Below are 11,010 nucleotides of genomic sequence, written 5' to 3'. Positions count from 1 at the left end.
AACTTAATGATTTTTAAACGAGACATATATGTAACGATTATCGTTGTAAAGACGTTTAATGTATATATATCATATTAAGAGATATTCATACATGATAATATCATGATAATATAATAATTTAAAATCTCATTTGATATTATAAACATTGGGTTAACAACATTTAACAAGATCGTTAACCTAAAGGTTTCAAAATAACACTTACATGTAACGACTAACGATGACTTAACGAATCAGTTAAAATGTATATACATGTAGTGTTTTAATATGTATCTATACACTTTTGGAAGACTTCAATACACTTATCAAAATACTTCTACTTAACAAAAATGCTTACAATTACATCCTCGTTCAGTTTCATCAACAATTCTACTCGTATGCACCCGTATTCGTACTCGTACAATACACAGCTTTTAGATGTATGTACTATTGGTATATACACTCAAATGATCAGCTCTTAGCAGCCCATGTGAGTCACCTAACACATGTGGGAACCATCATTTGGCAACTAGCATGAAATATCTCATAAAATTACAAAAATATGAGTAATCATTCATGACTTATTTACATGAAAACAAAATTACATATCCTTTATATCTAATCCATACACCAACGACCAAAAACACCTACAAACACTTTCATTCTTCAATTTTCTTCATCTAATTGATCTCTCTCAAGTTCTATCTTCAACTTCTAAGTGTTCTTCATATATTCTACAAGTTCTAGTTACATAAAATCAAGAATACTTTCAAGTTTGCTAGCTCACTTCCAATCTTGTAAGGTGATCATCCAACCTCAAGAAATCTTTGTTTCTTACAGTAGGTTATCATTCTAATACAAGGTAATAATCATATTCAAACTTTGGTTCAATTTCTATAACTATAACAATCTTATTTCAAGTGATGATCTTACTTGAACTTGTTTTCGTGTCATGATTCTGTTTCAAGAACTTCGAGCCATCCAAGGATCCATTGAAGCTAGATCCATTTTTCTCTTTTCCAGTAGGTTTATCCAAGGAACTTAAGGTAGTAATGATGTTCATAACATCATTCGATTCATACATATAAAGCTATCTTATTCGAAGGTTTAAACATGTAATCACTAGAACATAGTTTAGTTAATTCTAAACTTGTTCGCAAACAAAAGTTAATCCTTCTAACTTGACTTTTAAAATCAACTAAACACATGTTCTATATCTATATGATATGCTAACTTAATGATTTAAAACCTTGAAACACGAAAAACACAGTAAAACCGGATTTACGCCGTCGTAGTAACACCGCGGGCTGTTTTGGGTTAGTTAATTAAAAACTATGATAAACTTTGATTTAAAAGTTGTTATTCTGAGAAAATGATTGTTATTATGAACATGAAACTATATCCAAAAATTATGATTAAACTCAAAGTGGAAGTATGTTTTCTAAAATGGTCATCTAGACGTCGTTCTTTCGACTGAAATGACTACCTTTACAAAAACGACTTGTAACTTATTTTTCCGACTATAAACCTATACTTTTTCTGTTTAGATTCATAAAATAGAGTTCAATATGAAACCATAGCAATTTGATTCACTCAAAACGGATTTAAAATGAAGAAGTTATGGGTAAAACAAGATTGGATAATTTTTCTCATTTTAGCTACGTGAAAATTGGTAACAAATCTATTCCAACCATAACTTAGTCAACTTGTATTGTATATTATGTAATCTTGAGATACCATAGACACGTATACAATGTTTCAACCTATCATGTCGACACATCTATATATATTTCGGAACAACCATAGACACTCTATATGTGAATGTTGGAGTTAGCTATACAGGGTTGAGGTTGATTCCAAAATATATATAGTTTGAGTTGTGATCAATACTGAGATACGTATACACTGGGTCGTGGATTGATTCAAGATAATATTTATTGATTTATTTCTGTACATCTAACTGTGGACAACTAGTTGTAGGTTACTAACGAGGACATCTGACTTAATAAACTTAAAACATCAAAATATATTAAAAGTATTGTAAATATATTTTGAACATACTTTGATATATATATATATATATATATATATATATATATATATATATATATATATATATATATATATATATATATATATATATATATATATATTGTTATAGGTTCGTGAATCAACCAGTGGCCAAGTCTTCATTCCCGACGAAGTAAAAATCTGTGAAAGTGAGTTATAGTCCCACTTTTAAAATCTAATATTTTTGGGATGAGAATACATGCAGGTTTTATAAATGATTTATAAAATAGACGCAAGTACGTGAAACTACATTCTATGGTTGAATTATCGAAATCGAATATGCCCCTTTTTATTAAGTCTGGTAATCTAAGAATTAGGTAACAGACACCCTAATTGACGCGAATCCTAAAGATAGATCTATTGGGCTTAACAAACCCCATCCAAAGTACCGGATGCTTTAGTACTTCGAAATTTATATCATATCCGAAGGGTGTCCCAGAATGATGGGGATATTCTTATATATGCATCTTGTTAATGTCGGTTACCAGGTGTTCACCATATGAATGATTTTTATCTCTATGTATGGGATGTGTATTGAAATATGAAATCTTGTGGTCTATTATTATGATTTGATATATATAGGTTAAACCTATAACTCACCAACATTTTTGTTGACGTTTTAAGCATGTTTATTCTCAGGTGATTATTAAGAGCTTCCGCTGTCGCATACTTAAATAAGGACGAGATTTGGAGTCCATGCTTGTATGATATTGTGTAAAAACTGCATTCAAGAAACTTATTTTGTTGTAACATATTTGTATTGTAAACCATTATGTAATGGTTGTGTGTAAACAGGATATTTTAGATTATCATTATTTGATAATCTACGTAAAGCTTTTTAAACCTTTATTGATGAAATAAAGGTTATGGTTTGTTTTAAAATGAATGCAGTCTTTGAAAAACGTCTCATATAGAGGTCAAAACCTCGCAACGAAATCAATTAAAATGGAACGTTTTTAATCAATAAGAACGGGACATTTCATCTAAGACCAACGCTCTGATACCAACTGAAATGTCCCGTTCTTATTGATTAAAAACGTTCCATATTAATTGATTTTGTTGCGAGGTTTTGACCTCTATATGAGACGTTTTTCAAAGACTGCATTCATTTTTAAAACAAACCATAACCTTTATTTCATAGATAAAGGTTTTAAAAAGCTTTACGTAGATTATCAAATAATGATAATCTAAAATATCCTGTTTACACACGACCATTACATAATAGTTTACAATACAAATATGTTACAACAAAATAAGTTTCTTGAATGCAGTTTTTACACAATATCATACAAGCATGGACTCCAAATCTCGTCCTTATTTAAGTATGCAACAGCGGAAGCTCTTAATAATCACCTGAGAATAAACATGCTTAAAACGTCAACATAAATGTTGGTGAGTTATAGGTTCAACCTATATATATCAAATCATAATAATAGACCACAAGATTTCATATTTCAATACACATCCCATACATAGAGATACAAATCATTCATATGGTGAACACCTGGTAACCGACATTAACAAGATGCATATATAAGAATATCCCCATCATTCCGGGACACCCTTCGGATATGATATAAATTTCGAAGTACTAAAGTATCCGGTACTTTGGATGGGGTTTGTTAGGCCCAATAGATCTATCTTTAGGATTCGCGTCAATTAGGGTGTCTGTTCCCTAATTCTTAGATTACCAGACTTAATAAAAAAGGGCATATTCGATTTCGATAATTCAACCATAGAATGTAGTTTCACGTACTTGTGTCTATTTTGTAAATCATTTATAAAACTTGCATGTATTCTCATCCCAAAAATATTAGATTTTAAAAGTGGGACTATAACTCACTTTCACAGATTTTTACTTCGTCGGGAAGTAAGACTTGGCCACTGGTTGATTCACAAACCTATAACAATATATACATATATATCAAAGTATGTTCAAAATATATTTACAACACTTTTAATATATTTTGATGTTTTAAGTTTATTAAGTCAGCTGTCCTCGTTAGTAACCTACAACTAGTTGTCCACAGTTAGATGTACATAAATAAATCGATAAATATTATCTTGAATCAATCCACGACCCAGTGTATACGTATCTCAGTATTGATCACAACTCAAACTATATATATTTTGGAATCAACCTCAACCCTGTATAGCTAACTCCAACATTCACATATAGAGTGTCTATGGTTGTTCCGAAATATATATAGATGTGTCGACATGATAGGTCGAAACATTGTATACGTGTCTATGGTATCTCAAGATTACATAATATACAATACAAGTTGATTAAGTTATGGTTGGAATAGATTTGTTACCAATTTTCACGTAGCTAAAATGAGAAAAATTATCCAATCTTGTTTTACCCATAACTTCTTCATTTTAAATCCGTTTTGAGTGAATCAAATTGCTATGGTTTCATATTGAACTCTATTTTATGAATCTAAACAGAAAATGTATAGGTTTATAGTCGGAAAAATAAGTTACAAGTCGTTTTTGTAAAGGTAGTCATTTCAGTCGAAAGAACGACGTCTAGATGACCATTTTAGAAAACACACTTCCACTTTGAGTTTAACCATAATTTTTGGATATAGTTTCATGTTCATAATAAAAATCATTTTCTCATAATAACAACTTTTAAATCAAATTTTATCATAGTTTTTAATTAACTAACCCAAAACAGCCCGTGGTGTTACTACGACGGCGTAAATCCGGTTTTACGGTGTTTTTCGTGTTTCCAGGTTTTAAATCATTAAGTTAGCATATCATATAGATATAGAACATGTGTTTAGTTGATTTTAAAAGTCAAGTTAGAAGGATTAACTTTTGTTTGCGAACAAGTTTAGAATTAACTAAACTATGTTCTAGTGATTACAAGAATAAACCTTCGAATAAGATAGCTTTATATGTATGAATCGAATGATGTTATGAACATCATTACTACCTTAAGTTCCTTGGATAAACCTACAGGAAAAGATAAAAATGGATCTAGCTTCAACGGATCCTTGGATGGCTCGAAGTTCTTGAAGCAGAATCATGACACGAAAACAAGTTCAAGTAAGATCATCACTTGAAATAAGATTGTTATAGTTATAGAAATTGAACCAAAGTTTGAATATGATTATTAGCTTGTATTATAATGATAACCTACTGTAATAAACAAAGATTTCTTGAGGTTGGATGATCACCTTACAAGATTGGAAGTGAGCTAGCAAACTTGAAAGTATTCTTGATTTTATGTAACTAGAACTTGTAGAATATATGAAGAACACTTAGAAGTTGAAGATAGAACTTGAGAGAGATCAATTAGATGAATAAAATTGAAGAATGAAAGTGTTTGTAGGTGTTTTTGGTCGTTGGTGTATGGATTAGATATAAAGGATATGTAATTTTGTTTTCATGTAAATAAGTCATGAATGATTACTCATATTTTTGTAATTTTATGAGATATTTCATGCTAGTTGCCAAATGATGGTTCCCACATGTGTTAGGTGACTCACATGGGCTACTAAGAGCTGATCATTGGAGTGTATATACCAATAGTATATACATCAAAAAGCTGTGTATTGTACGAGTACGAATACGGGTGCATACGAGTAGAATTGTTGATGAAACTGAACGAGGATGTAATTGTAAGAATTTTTGTTAAGTAGAAGTATTTTGATAAGTGTATTGAAGTCTTTCAAAAGTGTATAAATACATATTAAAACACTACATGTATATACATTTTAACTGAGTCGTTAAGTCATCATTAGTCGTTACATGTAAGTGTTGTTTTGAAACCTTTAGGTTAACGATCTTGTTAAATGTTGTTAACCCAATGTTTATAATATCAAATGAGATTTTAAATTATTATATTATCATGATATTATCATGTATGAATATCTCTTAATATGATATATATACATTAAATGTCTTTACAACGATAATCGTTACATATATGTCTCGTTTAAAAATCATTAAGTTAGTAGTCTTGTTTTTACATATGTAGTTCATTGTTAATATACTTAATGATATGTTTACTTATCATAGTATCATGTTAACTATATATATATATATATATATCCATATATATGTCATCATATAGTTTTTACAAGTTTTAACGTTCGTGAATCACCGGTCAACTTGGGTGGTCAATTGTCTATATGAAATATATTTCAATTAATCAAGTCTTAACAAGTTTAATTGCTTAATATGTTGGAAATATTTAATCATGTAAATATCAATCTCAATTAATATATATAAACATGGAAAACTTCGGGTCACTACAGATATGATATGTCAAAACATTTGCATACATGTCTATGGTGTCCCAAGATTACATAATACATTAGAATACATGTATAATACATTATAAGTTAGCTAAGATATGATTTGTATAAAATTTTTAATATTTCCCGTAGCTACAAAAATAAAAAATATCCAATCTTGTTTTACCCATAACTTCTTCATTTTAAATCCGTTTTGAGTGAATCAAATTGCTATGGTTTCATATTGAACTCTATTTTATGAATCTAAACAGAAAAAGTATAGGTTTATAGTCGGAAATATAAGTTACAAGTCTTTTTTGTAAAGGTAGTCATTTCAGTCGAAAGAACGACGTCTAGATGACCATTTTAGAAAACATACTTCCACTTTGAGTTTAACCATGATTTTTGGATATAGTTTCATGTTCATAAGAAAAATCATTTTCCCAGAAGAACAACTTTTAAATCAAAGTTTATTATAGTTTTTAATTAACTAACCCAAAACAGCCCGCGGTGTTACTACGACGACGTATGTCCGGTTTTACAGTGTTCTTCGTGTTTCCAAGTTTTAAATCATTAAGTTAGCATATCATATAGATATAGAACATGTGTTTAGTTGATTTTAAAAGTTAAGTTAGAAGGATTAACTTTTGTTTGCGAACAAGTTTAGAATTAACGAAACTATGTTCTAGTGATTACAAGTTTAAACCTTCGAATAAGATAGCTTTATATGTATCAATCGAATGATGTTATGAACATCATTACTACCTCAACTTTTCTGGATAAAGCTACTGGAAATGAGAAAAATGGATCAAGCTTCAAAGGATCTTGGATGGCTTGAAAGTTCTTGAAGTAGAATCATGACACGAAAAACAAGTTCAAGTAAGATTTCCACTCGAAATAACATTGTTAAAGTTATAGAAATTGAATCAAAGTTTGAATATGAGTATTACCTTATATTAGAAAGATATCTTACTGTAAATAAGAAAGATTTCTTAAGGTTGGATGATCACTCTACAAGATTGGAAGTAAGCAAGCAAACTTGAAAGTATTCTTGATTTTATGAAACTAGAACTTGTAGAATTTATGAAGAACACTTAGAACTTGAAGATAGAACTTGAGAGAGATCAATTAGATGAAGAAAATTGAAGAATGAAAGTGTTTATAGGTGTTTTTGGTCGTTGGTGTATGGATTAGATATAAAGGATATGTAATTTTGTTTTCATGTAAATAAGTCATGAATGATTACTCATATTTTTGTAATTTTATGAGATATTTCATGCTAGTTGCCAAATGATGGTTCCCACATGTGTTAGGTGACTCACATGGGCTGCTAAGAGCTAATCATTGGAGTGTATATACCAATAGTAAATACATCTAAAAGCTGTGTATTGTACGAGTACGAATACGGGTGCATACGAGTAGATTTGTTGATGAAACTGAACGAGGATGTAATTGTAAGCATTTTTGTTAAGTAGAAGTATTTTGATAAGTGTATTGAAGTCTTTCAAAAGAGTATGAATACATATTAAAACACTACATGTATATACATTTTAACTGAGTCGTTAAGTCATCTTTAGTCGTTACATGTAAGTGTTGTTTTGAAACCTTTAGGTTAACGATCTTGTTAAATGTTGTTAACCCATTGTTTATTAAATCAAATGAGATGTTAAATTATTACATTATCATGATATCATGATGTATTAATATATCTTAATATGATATATATACATTAAATGTCGTTACAACGATAATCGTTACATATATGACTCTTTCAAAATCATTAAGTTAGTAGTCTTGTTTTTACATATGTAGTTCATTGTTAATATACTTAATGATATGTTTACTTATCATAATATCATGTTAACTATATATATATATATATATATATATATATATATATATATATCCATATATATGTCATCATATATTTTTTACAAGTTTTAACGTTCGTGAATCGCCGGTCAACTTGGGTGGTCAATTGTCTATATGAAACCTATTTCAATTAATCAAGTCTTAACAAGTTTGATTGCTTAACATGTTAGAAACACTTAATCATGTAAATAACAATTTCATTTAATATATATATAAACATGGAAAAGTTCGGGTCACTACATAATCAATGCCCGGAACCTGTGTAAAACCCTGAGCAACCAAACGCGCTTTAAGCCTATCTACCGAACCATCAGTATGATATTTGGTTCGAAAGATCCACTTAGAACCAACCACATTACTACCCGTTGGTCGAGGAACAAGCTCCCAAGTGTGATTAGCATCCAAGGCTGCCATTTCTTCACGCATTGCAGCAAGCCACGAAGGATCCTTGGCCGCAGATTTATAACCCCTGGGTGTTTTAACAGCAAGCAAAGCACTATGCAAAGAAGAATGAGATAAGTGTGCTAAATCAACCAGATACTTGGGCTTAAAAATACCAGCTTTAGACCTGGTAATCATTGGATGATGTGATGGCTGCGAAGATGACTGAGGCACAGATTGTGCGACTGATGTGGGCGCAACAACAGTAACACCAGGAGAAGCAGCATGGGAGCTGCTCTCATGCGGCAGATCAGCAGGAGAATCAACATGTGATTGAGGAGCAGGTTGTGGCTGCGTATCATGGGCGTGACAGAGAGAGCATGGTGAGTCAGAGGTACCATGTAAAGTATCACTCGATTGCAGTGAATATGAATCACTGGGTGAGGCAACACTACCAAGTGTAGATGAATCAGGATATGTAGTTGCATCATCATATGTAGAAAAAGCAATAGCAGCTAAATCAGATTTAGAAGACTTGTCCGCAAAAGGAAAAATAGATTCATCAAACTGCGCATGCCTTGTTATATAAACTCGACCAGTAGCAGGGTCTAAACATTTGTAGCCCTCATGTTGAGTGCTATAACCAATGAATATGCATGCACTACTACGAGGAGCTAATTTGTGTGGCGCATAATCTCGCAAATACGGGTATACCAGACAACCAAATGTTCGAAAATTATCGTAATTCGGGTAAGTAGAGAACAATAGCTCAAATGGTGATTTCGAGTGAAGAACAGGAGATAGTACCCGATTGATTATATATGCAGCTGAACTAAAAGCATCAACCCAAAGAGATGCCGGGGCATGAGCGTTAAACAGCATGGCAAGTCCCATTTCAGTCAGGTGGCGATGTTTCCTTTCAACTCTCCCATTCTGTTGAGGCGTATATGGACATGACATGCGATGATGGGTACCATTTTCCACAAGTAAATTACGAACCTGAGTGTTAGTAAATTCCGTTCCTCCATCACTTTGAAAATTTTTCATCTTGCAAGAAAATTGGGTTTGTACAAGACGAAGAAATGCCACAAATACAGTCACAAAATCGGACTTTGCTTTTAGCGGGTAGAACCATGTAAACCTTGTAACGACCCGGAAATTTCCGACCAAATTTAAACTCTAATCTCTATATGGTTCCGACACGATAAGCAAAAACCCTAAAGTTGACCCGCACTTTTTCGATCGTTCTATACTTATAAGATTAATATTTACATAAATTAAACCTTACCAACATGATAAATAATCCAAATTGTTGAGACTTATGTTTTCGAAAAGAGTTTTACACAACGTTTGACCGTCTAGTTTGACCGATGATATCACGAACTATACAATATATGATAATTATACGTTTGTGTATATATATGTATATATACATATTTAACATGATCTAAGAATGTTTTAATATCTCATTTTGTATTAATAACAATAAGTTATAAGTATATTTTGAAACTACTAACTTAAGTTTTCAAAACGATAACCATACGTAACGTTATTTGACTTAAATACTTATGACCTATAATGTTTATACATATATCGTATAAGTAATGTATTTAATCACTTTTAAAGACTTAAATACATAAAATAATATAAGTATATTTACAAAAGATAGCTATATTTGAATCCTCGTTCCGTTTTCTCAAAGATTTCTATACGTATACCTAGGGTATATGTACCCGTATCATACGCAGCTTCTAGATGTATTTACTATTGGTATATACCAATAAAAATCTGCTCCTTAGCAGCCTTAAATGATTAAGAAACATGTGGAACCAACCATTTGTCAAGTAGCATGAATTATTTAGCAAGAAAACAAAGTTAGGTATTTTTTTTTCCTTTATAACCTAAAAACGTTTTTATGCATGCACACCATTTCTTCACCCCATTTTCTCATACTTACACTTCCATTTCTCTCTCAAAATACTCTTAAATTCATACTTAATCATCTCTAAGCATTTTCCCCATCATTTAGCTTCAAAAACAACACTTAAACCTCATAAGAAAGCCTTACAAAAACACTTCAAGAAATCCTTCCAAGAACACAAACTTACTTCCAATCTTTCATCCAATTCCATCACCCTTTTGGTTCTAGCTTTTTACTCCTCTTTTACAGCAACCTTGTCCAAGGAACTTGAGGTAGTAACTATGTTCATAACTTTATTCGATTCATATATATATAGCTATCATATTTTGTGGTATACAATTTTAACAACAAGAACATAGTTTGAAAGTTTTCAAACTTGTTTGCAAACTAAATAGATTCTTCTAACTTAACTTTTAAAATACTTCAAGACCTGTAATATAACTTAAGTATATGCTAATTTAACAAGGTATAACTTGGTTTTTCAAAGAACACCTTAGAAACTGTTTTTACGACGTCGGAGTGCAACCGGGGGCTGTTTTG

Source organism: Rutidosis leptorrhynchoides, chromosome 3 (assembly GCF_046630445.1).
Source record: "Rutidosis leptorrhynchoides isolate AG116_Rl617_1_P2 chromosome 3, CSIRO_AGI_Rlap_v1, whole genome shotgun sequence".
NCBI classification, from domain to species: Eukaryota; Viridiplantae; Streptophyta; class Magnoliopsida; order Asterales; family Asteraceae; genus Rutidosis; species Rutidosis leptorrhynchoides.
Note: the sequence above shows the minus strand (reverse complement) of the source record.